General features: G+C 46.2%; 1 long non-coding RNA gene across 1 annotated transcript; it reads right to left on the bottom strand.

Annotated features, from left to right (window-relative positions):
* Positions 1-6687: 6687 nt before the first annotated feature.
* LOC139042165 (uncharacterized) lies at positions 6688-12684 on the bottom strand. Its single transcript, XR_011498490.1, has 3 exons — positions 12654-12684; positions 9833-9955; positions 6688-7597 (listed from the first exon to the last, which is right to left on the bottom strand). It is a non-coding gene; the product is annotated as an uncharacterized lncRNA (long non-coding RNA).
* Between the last annotated feature and the right edge of the window lie 1682 nt (positions 12685-14366).

Here is a 14366-nt window from a genome sequence, read left to right as displayed (position 1 = left end):
CCTGACTGTGGCTATTGAGCACGCATTGCATATCTACTTAGACATTTCCTATGGCCAGAACAAAGGCCCTTGAGATAAAGGTGCAACTTTCCCCCACATTAGCATTTCCTTAGGGATAAGCATTTTTCCTTAGGCTAGGAACTGATTGCTGCACTCACCTCCCAGCTCACCTGTGACCACCCAGCTGGAGACAACAGACTGCCACCCTGCTGTGTTCACAGAGACAGAAGACCTACCTGCTATTTCCATCAATCGCTGAGCCGACAGAGCAGTCTCGCGACTATTGTAAAAGGGACATTTCAATCCTATGTGAAACATCCTCTTTGAGGGTATATAACCACCCTTATACCCCCACTTCTTTGGAGTGCTCTGTTCCTTTGTGGAAAGACTCTCCCGGGTTATAATCCTCAGATTTAAGCTCAGAATAAACTCACCCAAATTTTCATTTATAGATTGGTTATGGATTATTTTCGTCGACACCACCTATGCTGGTGGAGGGCTGTGACGCTGAGACGACACTCTGCCCCCGAGCCTGGAGGAGTCACAGCACAGGAGGAGCACAACTCGAAAAGCAAATGAAAGCCCAGAAGCGAAGAGCTCCACTGACCACCCACTGCACGTGTTTGTCAAGTAACTTAAACTCCCCAAGCCTCAGTTTCCTCACCTGTAAATTGGAGGTGAGAGCAGGACATACCACTCAGGGACGCCATGATTCACGTAAACTCTTCCAAGAGTGTCCACACTAGAGTACACTAGGAAACTGGGCCCTTCAAGGGTTCAGAGTGGAGAGACAGTGTATTTCCAGCATCCACAGTCACATGGCTGGTGAGAGAAGTCAGAAAGCCTTCATGGATGCCTGAGCCTTCAGCTGAGTCATTTCCTGGCTCTGGGACTCAGTCTCCTCATGTTTTCGGTGAGGAAGTTGGACTCGAGTTGATCCCACCCAGCTCTTGCTTCCTGTTTGATTTGGGCCAAGAAAAATGAGCCAGATTTGGACTTGCAGAGATAAAGGAAGTAAGGACGTCCCCAGTGGGGACTGGAAGAGAGTGTTCTTTAATGAGGAAAATCACCTTTTCTGAGCACTATCCATAGAACTTCTAATTCAGCAATTGCTTCCAGGGGACCTACTGTGTTCAAAATACTTAACAGCCAGGCTTGGCGTCACACTGACCTACAGGAGTGGATGCTGGCCAAGGGGCTTGGGCAGGGTCCAGAGGCCCCTCTGGGCCAGCATTACCTAAGAGTGGATTTTGGAGAAGTTCTGGGGAGGAGCAGGTATAGGTTGGACGATAAGCAGGGGTGGTCCTTTGGCAGCTCAGGGCAACAGTTGCCAATCAACATGGAGGAATTCCAACGGCCCCTCCTATGGGTCAGAGTTGAAGAAGATCCAGCCCCTGTCCTCAAGGGACTCTGAAGGAAGTAATGCTCCCATGAGCTGGTAAGTTCAGCAGTGGGAATTGTGACCAGGCCCAGTGGAGCCAGCCAGCCCTCAGGAGACAGGGGTCAGCTCTCTCGAAGCTGTCAAGGAAGCGGGATCTGACACGTTCTTCACCTCCAGGTCCACTCCTGACCTAAACACAGTCACTGCTATGATCTGGGGGAAAGGGACAGAAATTTCCCTCTGTGTGGAGCCAAGTGGCAGACTGAGGGTGAGGTCTAGCCTCACAAACACAAATGCAGGATGGCAAATGAAGGCAAGGCCAAGGGTGTGAGCCCGCATGTCTGCGGGGGGGAACATTCCATGTCAGTATACCCTGTCTCAGTCTGTTTGGGCTCCTGCAACAAAATGTCATAAAGTGGGCAGCTGATCAACAACAGAAATTTATTTCTTACGGTTCTAGAAGCTGGAAGTCAGAGATCGGAGTGCCAGCATGGTCAGGTTCTGACAAGGTCCCACTTCCAGGCTGCAAACTACAGACTTCTCATTGCACTCTCATGTGGTGGAGAGAGAGCAGAGAGAGAAACAAGCTTTCTCCTATCTCTTCTTATAAGGGTACTAATCCCATTCATGAGGGCTCCACTCTCATGACCTAAGTACCTGATTACCTCCGAAAGGCCCCACCTTTAACACCACCACATTGGGGGCTGGGATTTCAGCATATGAATTTTGGGGAGACACAAACACTCAATCAATAGCATACCCCTACCTCTATTAACAGCAATATCAGAAGAGACATTGGCCATAGACAACCAGGACAACAGACCAGCTGAAAATGGGCCCTTACATCTGATGGTGACAACATATCTACTGCGGGCCTGATGCTGTGTCAATGCATTATCCTGCTGGGCTAGCTCGTTTGATCTTCAGAATAACTCTGTGAGGAAGGTACTTGATCATCCTCCAGTTAGAGAGGAGAACTGGGGCCTTAGGGGATTGAGTGCCTCTCCCACGTTCACAAAGCAAGTTAGTAGCCAAGCCAGGCCTTGCACTAAGGCCCGACTGGCCTGAGCCTGGTTCTTCATTTGTTTATTGAAGTATGATTAACATACAGTATATTAGTTTCAGGCGAACTCATAGTGATTGAACACTTGTATACATTGAGAAATGATCATTACAGTAAGGCTGGTTACCGTCTCTCACCTCTCAAAGTTAGTGCAATATTATTGACTATAGTCCGCAAGCTGTACATTACATCTCCATGACTTATTTAATTTATAACTCCAAGTTTGTAACTCTTAATCCCCTTTACTCATTTCACCTCCCCCTCAGGCTCCCCCCCACCTCCCCCTCCACCCACCCGCCCAGCGACCATCGACCTGCTGTCTGTGTCCATGAGTCTGGCTTTGTTTTGCTTTGCTTGTTTGTCTAGCTCTTAACCGCTGTGCTGAGCCAGCTCCGAAAACTTGAAAGGTTACCATGTAAGGCTGCCGTTAGCTGAGAACACATCGCCCGTGTGCCGGCTGACAAGTCCTCAGTCCTGGAGGCACCGTGAACACTTGGCCACTTTGAGATTTGTCTAGACCCTAAAATCAGACAAATGGAAACACCGCTTCTGCTCATGGAAGACGTCATTAGTCTTCCCAATAGGTAACATTACTGAGAGTTTTTCCCACTTTATTGTAGCTCTTGCCTTTCCCCCTTTTCAATCAGTAGGTCCTTTCCTGTCAACTTCCTGAGGGAAAGAATGGTCAGGGGAAGGAGACAGAGCAAGGCTGTGGGGCGGCATCCATGTCCCTTTGGGGCCTTACCATTTTCCCCTCTTGCCATATAGCATTTCTTTACCTGAGAGCTCTCTACCAGTGAAGGCCTGGAGTGCTGGGGAAATGACAACTTCTCACCCAGAAGCTACGGGAGCTGGTGGGCACATGCCCCCTGCCCGTCCTCAGGTGGGATCACTCAGGTCGTCTCCTGCACTCGCTCCAACACTCCCCAGCAGGAGGAAACCCCACTTGTCCACAGTGGTTCCTGGCTTGTGGACTTCCCCATCTTGCTTTTCCACTTCTCCATGGTGCTTCCTACAATCACCTCCCAATTGAGCTACTTGCACTTAAATCTTGGTCTCAGATTCTGGGCCTAGAGGAAGACAGCCCAAGGCAGGAGCCAGTTCTTCATTTTTGAATCTTAAAGTTTAGGCCCCATGGAAGTCAAGGCATAGAATATTAGGCTCAGAAAAGGCAGGTTTTTTACCCCCAGAACTTAGAAAATATCCTTTTATTTTGAAGAAAGAAAACACCAGGAGCTTGGGGAGGCTGAGAAAGTGACGCCCAGCTCCATCACCACCTCCCCACCCCTTGCTCTGATCCAACTAGAGGGAAAAATAGAAACTCCAGAGATGTGGGCGTTCACGAGAGCAAGGGCTCCCTCCTCTGATTAGGAGCAGGGAGGCCCAGGATGCTAGAAAGGAAACACATGTGCCAGGGAGGTCCAGACCGACACACCAAGCAGCCTCAGAGAGCACGCAGGAACACAGCTCTTCCATGACCCAGGGCCCAGAGCAGAGCGTCTGCTGCCTACCATGGGAGAAGGGCAACCAGGTGGCAGGGACTTGGCACAAGACATCTGATACCCTGAGACTGAGGCTCAGACAGGGCACACATGTCATATACACTGAATAGGACACCCTACACACCTGCCTGTCTGTCTCACACCCTCTTGGCCACACCCCTGGTTTCACTGCGGCTGCAAGTGCAGCTTTGACAAACTTCAGGCTGACACTGTCTTGGACCAAGTGCACATGGTACTTCTGTAACTTTCTTTGCTGGGGCTTCTCCAACACTTCCAGCAGGGGGAGGAGGGGGCAGGAAGGAGCCCAGCTCAGCCATGGGAACATGGAACTCCTAGAAGTTTAAAGGAGTTTACCCCCGCCCTTGAGACAAGCCTCAACCAAGGTGGAAAGCAAGCGATGGAGAAATAGTCAGTGCTCAGATGGACAAGTCTGAGATGCTGTCCTCGTATTCCTCAAAGCGTCCTGGTGAGACTGAGTGCCACTACCCACAGTGTGACCGCTCGGTAACACACCATGCTCTGATCATTCCCTGGGTTACTCACTGTGTTGGCTCCCAAATAAACCACCTGCATACAAGTCCTTATCGCAGGTCCACTCCCAGGGGGACTCGGGCTAGGACATATGCTCAGAGAGGCCGAGAGGACAATGACCACACTGAGGGCCTGACCCTTGACACTATGGAAGCCCCTCAGAGCTAGATTAACCCCTGAACGTGCAAAACCCCAACTGATTAGAATTTCCATCCCTGCCAAGAATGGGGACTCACAAACGAAATTAAGTTTAGTTGTAGAAAGAACAGACAGAGTTGCATTTATTGTACACAGGAAAAAAATGATCTGCAGCCCAGAGACGAAATGAGAGGCCAAGGCGCTCCTGTTCATCTGTCCATGCAGGGCCCGGGGGACAGCCAGCCTGCAGTGCAGCCTGGACTGGCCCTAGCTCTTCATCCACAATTGACCGTGATGAGCTGGACAGCCTGTGTCTGCACATGTTCAGTCAAGAGGGCGTTTGAGGACGTTCTCCAGGTAAATCTGGACAGAAGAGATTTTGGAGAAGCAGGCATGTCACAGGGCATCACTGCTTCCACAGCGTGAAAGCTGACCTGGTTTTTCATTTCTCTTTACTTGTGTCCAGAGCCCACACTGGAGCCAGTGTCCAGAAGTCTCCCCTTCCACAGACAAGGGGTTCCAGGGCCTGGGTTTTCCATCTGGCTCTGTCACTAGTTGAAACAGGATCTGTAGACTAATGGGGGCTCTGATGGTTTCCAGGCTCTATCAGTAATGGGGTGGCCTGGCTGTCCTGCATTTCCATGTGAAAAATGGAGGAGATACAGGAAGAAATGACGAATGACAAGTGACTCCTATCATGCATAGCCAAATCTCTAGGTAATTAAACCAAAAATGGGAGGAAAATGTTCTTAAAGATGTTATTAACAGACCAACATTTTGAGTTTCCCAACTTCTGTTGCATTTTTCCTTAATCCTGGAGACAACGGACAGGTCGTGGCAGACGCTGAGGCTGGCCTCCCAACAGCTGTTTCACATTTCTGTCTTTTCTTACAGGATATTGACTTGTTTAGGTGTTGAGCTACAACTCTGTTTAAGAAAGGGGTAAAGTGACTCTGCAGCTCCAGAGGGCTCATTCTGATTGGTCCCAGCCGATCATCATTATTTCATTCACCTCTGCAGGGATTGGCCAGATGCCCACTCTTAAATAAATGATGCAGAAGCACGTGACCCAGCTCTTATAAATAAGTTGTGAGAGTTCTGCTAGGTTGCTTCTAAGGAAAATGTTCTTTTCTGATACAAAGAAGTACATTTAAAAATCCCTCTTTGCAGCTGAAAAGTATTGTGCCTATGTGTGACGCCTGTAACGGTAGCAGCCATCTTGTGTCCATGAGGGGGAAAACCTATGGAATAAGCCAGTATGCTCTGCATGGCATAACAGAAAGATGAAGGAGCCTGTTTCCTTGAAGTCATTGCAAAGCCACTGAATTAACTCTGTCACTGCCGTGTTTTTGACTTGTTAAGATAAGAAGTCTTGTATTGTTTAAAGTATTTTTAGTTGACGTTTCAGTCTCATCTGTGATCAAATAAATTTGAAAAATGGTGGTTTAAATAGAATTGAACAAGTTACGACTACTGGCGTTTCAGAACCTAAGTGTTAAACACAAATGTTCACCATGAATTTTCAAGGAGGAAATCTTGCACATATGTCTGGGATGGAACTGGATCACTGGGGTTTCCAGGCCAGTGGAAATTACTGTATTGATTTCCCAGAACATTTTAATTTCACAGTAACAATTTAAAAAGGAAAGCCTAGAGGCCAGCCAAGTGGCGCAGCAGTTAAGTGCACACGTTCTGCTTTGGCAGCCTGGGGTTTGCAGGTTCGGATCCCAGGTGCGGACATGGCACCTCTTGACACACCATGCTGTGGTAGGCGTCCCACAAATAAAGTAGAGGAAGATGGGCATGGATGTTAGCTCAGGGCCACTCTTCCTCAGCAAAAAGAGGAGGATTGGTGGTAGATGTTAGCTCAGGGCTAATCTTCCTCAGCAAAAAGAGGAGGATTGGTGGTAGATGTTAGCTCAGGGCTAATCTTCCTCAAAAAAAAAAAATAAATAAATAAATAAAAATAAAATAAAAAGTCAAACCTACAGCATAACTTAAACAGAAATTCTAAATTTTCATGGAAATTTTTCTATAGTGGAATAATTATAACAAATTGTAATATTTATTTTAAAACTTTAAAAGTTTAATTCACTTTTTTAATGTGAAAAACAATATTATAATATAAAAACACTGAATCACTAAAAAACGTTAATTTAAAATAATTGTCAAGCCTGTGGCTAAACCATTCATTTGAGTTGCTCTTGCTGCACGTCCTCAGCCAAGAGCCAGGATCATTACGGTTGTTGTCAACAAAACCTTGAATCAAGCCTTGTTGCAGGAGAAGCTGAGAGTGAAGCAGTAGGTGATGTTTAGACCACTGGTTTTGGCTCTGCTATTTCTGTGTGGGCGGCCTTAATGTCTCCGAGCCTAGGCCCCCATTTGTAAAATGAGAGTCTCATTAGTACCCACCCCGTACAGCTGCAGAGGACAGAAACCGAGAGAATGCACAGAAAGATGCAAAGTGCTCAGCATGCCAGGCACAAGACTGATACCAGATGGAGTGGGACCCGGGTCCCGAGTCAGACCCGGCCCTTAGTGTGAGTTCTTGACCTAGAGCAGGAAAGAATTCAAGAGCGGGTCAGGAGACAATAGGCAAGTTTATTGAGAGACAAAAGCCAGGCAGATCAGAGAAAAAGTAAACTAATCTACCTAAGGAAGGCGAGCAGGCCAGACTGATGGGGCGGAAACTGACCAGCCAGCCCTGGGTGAGGTCGGGGGTACTCGTTATAGTGGTTGAAGTGGGGAGTGAGGTTGGCAGCTGGGGATGGTCAGTCTCTGGGCAAGGTAGTCACTTCCTGGAGGTCAGGCACTGGGCTCGTGCTCAGGTCACCGGTTGGCCACCTGGAGTCAGGCATCTGTTTGTGTGGTTCAGGCGCCCACCTCATGCATTCTCATAATAGAGGAGGATGTGGTCCCTCTTGTTGGTTCGGGAAATGGCTCAGAGGAAGCTGAATCCACGTAGAGGAACTGTTTCCCCTCCTGTATCACAGGGAGAATGCAATCATGGTAAATGTCATGGCTTTCAACCATCTCTCAGCCCTCCTCGTGGGGTCTTCCTCTGCACCCCGAGTAAACTTGCTTCCTCCCTTCCTTGAACCCACAGCACCCTTTGCAAACTGCATACTCAATTACCTCTAATGTGTCTCTGATGGTCTCTAGCTTTTTCCTGTGTTGAAGTTTCATCTCTAATAACATTAGAATCCCCCTGGGGCAAGGCCCACTGCTCCCCCACCCATACCATCCCCCAGCCCCTTACTCCATGCCCGGTGTACGTCTGCTGGAATCAGTTTGCCTCGGCCCCTTCTCAGGTGGACAGGGCACTTGGGAGAGGTGTCACGTGAAGGGATTTGTTCCTCCTGAATGCCAGTTACTGGGTCCATATGGATTCTACTAGAAATTATTTCCAGTGTGCACTTCAGCAGATTACAGAATGAATAGTAGAGTTTTAAAAAAAAGCTTTCCTGCAATTCAACATCACAGATGACAGCCTTTCCTCTTCCTCTCATCACAGCTCATAGTTCTGGCTATGTGGCTGCAGCTCCTGCGAGAAGGTCTCCAAAGGCTTTCCTAAAGAACCATGAGCCCTGAGTTCAAGGGGATTAATAGCTAAATTGTCAAGAAGTGCTGTGTGTTAGGCCCCACGCCAAGGCTGCTAGAGTGGCTGTCCATCTTTTCAGAGTTCTGGACTCAAGAAGGAAGGTAGAAGAATACTTTCACCTTCTGTGGTGGACATCCACTGGTTTTGGTCATCCAGCCTGGTTACAGCTCTTCAGTTTTCTTTTGGGGAGCCACCTCTCCCCATAAGAATGGGATCTCCTCCCCTCATATGTCCAGGGATAAACACGTAGACCCAGCTAAGCCAAATAGCACCGAGTGTAAGCAGATGCAGGGCCTCAGTGCCAAGAAGCATGCCCGGTCCTGACGCTGAGACGGCAGAGGCTCCCATGCAGAGGGAAGCTGCCCGCGAAGGAAACACAGGTGAGGTAGAGCCAAGAGCAGCCCTGAGGCCCTGGAGTTTCTGCTTATATGTGCAATCAAATTTCCTTCCACACTTTCTCTTAAATGTTTTTATAGTGTTTTTAAGACAAGTTGAAAATGTTCCCTGCAACTTAAAGAGTGTTAGGGAAGAAAATAATTTTCCCTCTACCTTTCATGATTTTTTGGCTGAGATACCCCCAGTGATAAAGGACAGGTTAACAGGAAAAAAACAAACACAAGTTTGCTAACATGTATACACAGGAGAAACCCAGGAAAACTGAGTAACTATCCAAAACAGCTGAAGCCCTCACCTTAAATACCATCCTCAGCTAAAGACAAAAGAGATGTTGGGCTTGAGGAGAGTCAGCCACTTCAAAGAGGAGGAGGGCAATTCACAGGTAGGTGAAAAAGGACAAATGCTTGGTAAACAAGTGTTTGCTCAGCCACACAGAAGCAAGGAGCACAGAGGGGGCCCCACAGGAAGGCTTCGCATGTTCCCCGTCCACCACTGGCTTCATGTTATGATGGTAGCTCTCTTCCTGAAACAGGTTCTCATCTGAATTAGTCTAGGTAGTTAAGGAGAAGGTAACACGGAAAACTTTCTGAGTATTTTGTTTCTTAAAAATAATCAGCCTAAAATAACCCTCATGTTAGACACTTTTGGAGTGGCGAATTTTATTCTCCTTCAAGAGTCTGAGTAACTAAACTTTCAAACAAACCAAATAGAAATTTCAGCTAGTAACAATTCATTACAAAAGCAGCCTTTCTTTTTTAAAGCAATCTCATATGTGTAGTCTCATTTTGTCCTGAAGCAGTAGGTCAGGAATTAGAGTTTTATCTTACAGATGAGGGAGCTGAGGCCCAGAAGGTGCTATGAATTGCGCCAGATCTGTCGGTGTTGGTAAAGGGCCAGCCCCACTGCAAGGCTGCCTGTACCGGGTGACGCTCTCCTTTGTAACTTCTACAAAGCATCACCTTCAAGCTTTGTAAGGTCAGGATGAATTTATTCCTTATCAGTAACCCAACTCAAAGCGCCATTTTTGTAATATGGCAACTGTGTTGAGATAAAGCACAGGTGAAATCTTTCTGCAAGCCAGCTTCTTTCCCAGCATATTGCTCTCATAAACCGTGTGTGCTCTGCAATGCTTAACTCACTGATTTCCTGGACTCGCTGGGAGAATAAGAGGATTAGTAAGAGATTAGTTTATACATCTTAAATCTGTGGGGGAAAAATACCAGTCATTCTGTCAGCTCCCGAAGATTCCGCGTCTGGGGAGGGCGGAGGGGCGAAGATTCCGCGTCTGGGGAGGGCGGAGGGGCGAAGACCTGGCCAAGGCTTTGCTTCACTAACCATCTTGGCTGCAAACATGCAAGAGAAAAGATTTTACAAATCTTGGGTGATGGCTAGATGTGTTTTGAACTGTGCAGTTCAAAACTAATCTTTAGGGAATTATGTTTTCTAGGTTTTCAGGGACTTCTGGGCCTCAGTAACTCTAGAAATGAGGAACAAGTTTCATGGGCAATGTTAACTGTCATCACACACACTGCACTAGTTAGGATAGACTAGGTTTTGCTGTAATAACAGATGACTTTGATAGCTCAGGGCTTAACACAACAAACTTTGGTTTCTTGATTATGCTCCAGGACAGTCTGACTATGCCAGAGTCTCTGCTCGTAGTGGTCCCTCTCAGACCCGAGCGAACCAGGGTCTAATTTTGACATGTGCTTCCATCATCACTGCAGCAAGGGGGAAGGAAGCTGGTGAATTGTGTGTTGGCTCTTACAGCCTCCACCCAGAAATGACACTGGTCACTTCCAGGGGCATCACTAGCTCATCAATCACATGGCTGTGTCCAGCTTCAAAACAGGCAGGGACATCAGCCCACCAAGTGCTTGGAAAGAGAAAAGGAGAGCACAGACATGGCTTAACATTTTGTGACCCTCACAACAACTCTACAAGTTTGGAGAATCAGAGACAGTTCTTTCCAATTTAGATGGAGAAACTAACAGAGAGGCCATGTGAAATCGGAAGAAGGAGCCCAGGTGTCCTGTCTCTAAACCCAGCTTTCTTTGCACTATATCATGAACCCTTTACCATCAGAAATGGGATTCCCAGAGAGCAGTCACTTGTGGGCGAGTTAGCAAAGTGACATGAAAATAAGTTTAAAATATATCCTGGGAAGTCTGAGTTATTACAGTTGGCAGAATATCAAAGCTACGTGGGGTAGTGGAGCCCTGCTTGAAAACCACTGGGTCATCTCGCAGTGTGTGTGAGTCCACTCATCATGCTGTACGCCTTAACCTCACAGTGCCGGCGGTCAATTGCATCTCAATAAACTGGGGGAGAAATCCTTGGATGAGATGATGTCTAAGTGTCTCAGTGAAGCCTTGGAATGTCCTATGGAAAGTCAGAGAGGGAGGAGGGGCCCTCACAGCCAGTCCCCTTGCCAGTCAACTCAGAGGAACTTTGCTTTAGCAGTTTCATATATTAAGTTTCAGCACAAGATTCATTTAAAGAAAATCATCAACTTAATTATATTTTAAAATGAAAACTGCTGATTCCGGTCCACGTGCTTCATTTTGCAGATAGAGAGTGAGGCTCGAGGAAAGGAGAAGACTTCCCCAGGGAGACGGTGGCCGAGCCGGGACTAATCCTCAGACCCGGCCTGGGTGGAGAATCAGAGCCTCGGATCCACACTCAACATGCCACTCACTGGCTGTGTCACCACAGGCAAGACACAACTTCTCTGAACCTGTTTCCTCATTTGTACAATGAGCATAAAAATGTCTGTCCCGTCAAATATAACTGGAAAGTAAACATGGAAAGATGATCAACTTCATAGTAGTAAGACTGAAAATGAGAATATCAATGAAAAATTGTTTTTCACATATTAAATTAGTAATTTAAAAATTCCTATTTCCTATTTCTGGCAAGCATGTAGAGACTTAGTACTTATGAACCAGTATATTTGCTGCTTGCACAACCCTTTGAAAAACAATTTGGTAGTAAAAGTCAATAATGCTATAAATGTTCACGTCCTTTGCCCCAATAATTCTACATCTAGGAATTTAGTCTTAAGGGAAAAAAAATCCTCAATACCAAAAATTATGTGAACTGAAATGTTCCTCTCAGTTTTATTTAGAATAACAAAAAAATTGAAAATGAATGAAATATAGAGTAAAATATGATAAATCCATTAAAAGTCATGACTATAAAGAATATAGAAAAACACAGGCAAATGCTTGGGTGAAGAGATTCAAACTGATTAAGCAATATAATAAGAAAAGGACACCTTTTTAAAGACTAAACAGAAATAATGGAATATTGCTTTATTTTCCCCTCCTTTTCTCTATTTCATAAATTTTGAAGTATGCAAATATATTGCTTTTATAATGAAAAATAAACATACTAAAAATATTCCCAATATCTGTCCTTCTGTAAAGGTTACTGGCAGGAATAAATTATATAATTGGTGTAAAAGTACTTTGTTCTCCTTAAAATATGGTCTGCGGGTAAGAGATCATTATGATCGATGGTAAATTATGTTTGGTTCCAACCCACTCACTTTCAGTTGAACACTGCTGTCTCCTTTTTTCTTATCTGGAATTAAAGTGAAAGCATAAGAGAGCAAAGTCTCACCCATTCCATATTTAATTAAGCTTTTAGGATACATTCTTCTCTTGTAGATTTGATTAACTGCAATTCACCGGAGGCTTATCCTTCTATAGAACAGAATACAGAAGATGATTCTTTATGGCTCCAACATGTGTGATTAAAAGGATTTGAGTAAGTAACCTTTGTACTCACAGAGCCACGAAGAAGCTCCTCCAAGCACTTCCCTAGTCAGGGCCAGCACATAGATCAATGCTGCAAAGTCACTTCCTGAAGCTCAGAACAAGTCAAAATGCTCAGAATGGCTTCCACACCATGGGAGCAAATAGATGGGGACTGGAAGAGCGAGCCCGTTAAAACCCAGCAGGTGCCAGCCCGGGACTGTCCACCTGTCTCCGGAGACTCTCACTCCAGGCACGCGCTTCACTCTCCCCCATTACTCACCAGTCACTCTTCCTTTTGCCTCCCAGCATCTGAACAGCTTTATTTATGTTTCTCATAACAGTTTCACTTTCATATAAATGAGGTCTCTTCAAAAATTATCCAAATATTTAGATTTTATCATAAGAGCAGGTAAATCCAGGAATGAGGAAATACGTTAACCATCGTCCCCTTAACGTTCCCACCCACGTACAGTTCACACTGTTTCAAACATTTCATACCAAACGCAGTCTGTGAAATTGTAGTACTACTTTTTATACATGCATGTAGGATTTTAGAAACAAATAGCATACCGACAAATGACTTAGCTACTGAGTGAGCAAACACGCTCCAAAGTGCACTTCTGGCACTGTGCTGCGTGCTGTGTGGGCTACAAAAGAAGGGTGCATTGGCTTTACCTGCCAAGAGTGTAGTTCAGTAAAAAGAGAAACATTCACATATAGACGAAAGGAGATAATACACCAGGGTTTTGCCCACACAATGTGGCACTGCAGGAAATACCAAAGTGTTAGAAAAGATCAGACTGAGGGAAGAACATTTGAGGCTGAAGGGGTCATGGAAGGCTTTCTGGAAGAGGTGGAAGTGGAGCTGGGCATAGATGGGTGCAGAGGGTTTGGCTGGACAGAGAAGATGAAGAACGGCTGGAACACAAGGACCAGCCTACAGGAACAGGGGTGAGTGGGAGCACGGGGGCTGGGGAAGCTTCCGGGGGAAGTTCAAGAGATTGGACTGAATATGAAACAGAGGCCAAAATACTCCTGAGAATTCTTTTCTTAAGTGAAATCCCTCATCTCAGCTTGCATGTGATGCTAGGAGCAGACTGGCCATCCCAAAGAGTAGTGGGAGGGTAGATGTGGTCCACCTTCCAGGTGAAAGCAACGTGCAAGGGCACCCAAGACAAAGAGAAGCATCGCAGCCACCAGACTGCTGGCAGGTGCAGTGAAAAGCCTGGCCTTCCCCAGAGCTAGCTCTAATTATCTGGAAACAATGAGCAAAGGGAGTGACAACTTTCCGCAGCCTTCATCCTCAGCAGCCTGCCGGACCCCCACCTTCCCGAGAGGAAAGCAAGCTTTCCAGACTCAGTAGCATTAGGGAAGTTTTAGGGAAGTGAGGTCTCTGAACAGAAAGATGCCCTCTATGCTGGAGGCTTTTTCAGATGGAGAGCAAGCAGCATCATACATAAGCTACGGCCAGGGGCCTCCTCTTACACAGAAATTCCCGGGAGTACTTTGGCCTGCATTTCCATTAAGCCCAGTCTCCTTAACTTTTTCATTCAAATCTACACAGCCAGACAAATCCATTGATTTCCCGAGTGATAACCAAGGGATGCTGGAGAAGAAAAATGTCTCCTATAGACATTTTAGAGAGAATTTCTGTAACACGGTTTAAGCAGCAGGGTTAAACCTCAGTTGTCTAGACCTCCAGGAAAGCCCATTTCTTCACCTGACCCTGAGTGGAAAAGTGTGAGCCCTTCGTGCCAAGCGTGGTGTTTGCTGCAAGGAGGAACACGCACAAGCTGCAGAAGCTCAGGGATGAGAGGAGTGTGAGTAATCGTGATAGACAAGAGACAGCTTGACTCCTGTCTTTCTTGTAAGCTACATGGCCAGCAGAAAATAATTTATCATAAATGTCCCCAATGGAAAAATGACTATTTATGGTTAAGAGAAGAAACAAAGGGTGTTGAGGCACCTAGACACTAGAAAGAGCTGGAAGCTG

The sequence above is a fragment of the Equus asinus genome, chromosome 26, assembly GCF_041296235.1.
Source record: "Equus asinus isolate D_3611 breed Donkey chromosome 26, EquAss-T2T_v2, whole genome shotgun sequence".
NCBI classification, from domain to species: Eukaryota; Metazoa; Chordata; class Mammalia; order Perissodactyla; family Equidae; genus Equus; species Equus asinus.
This window is presented reverse-complemented; position numbering and strand designations above follow the sequence as displayed.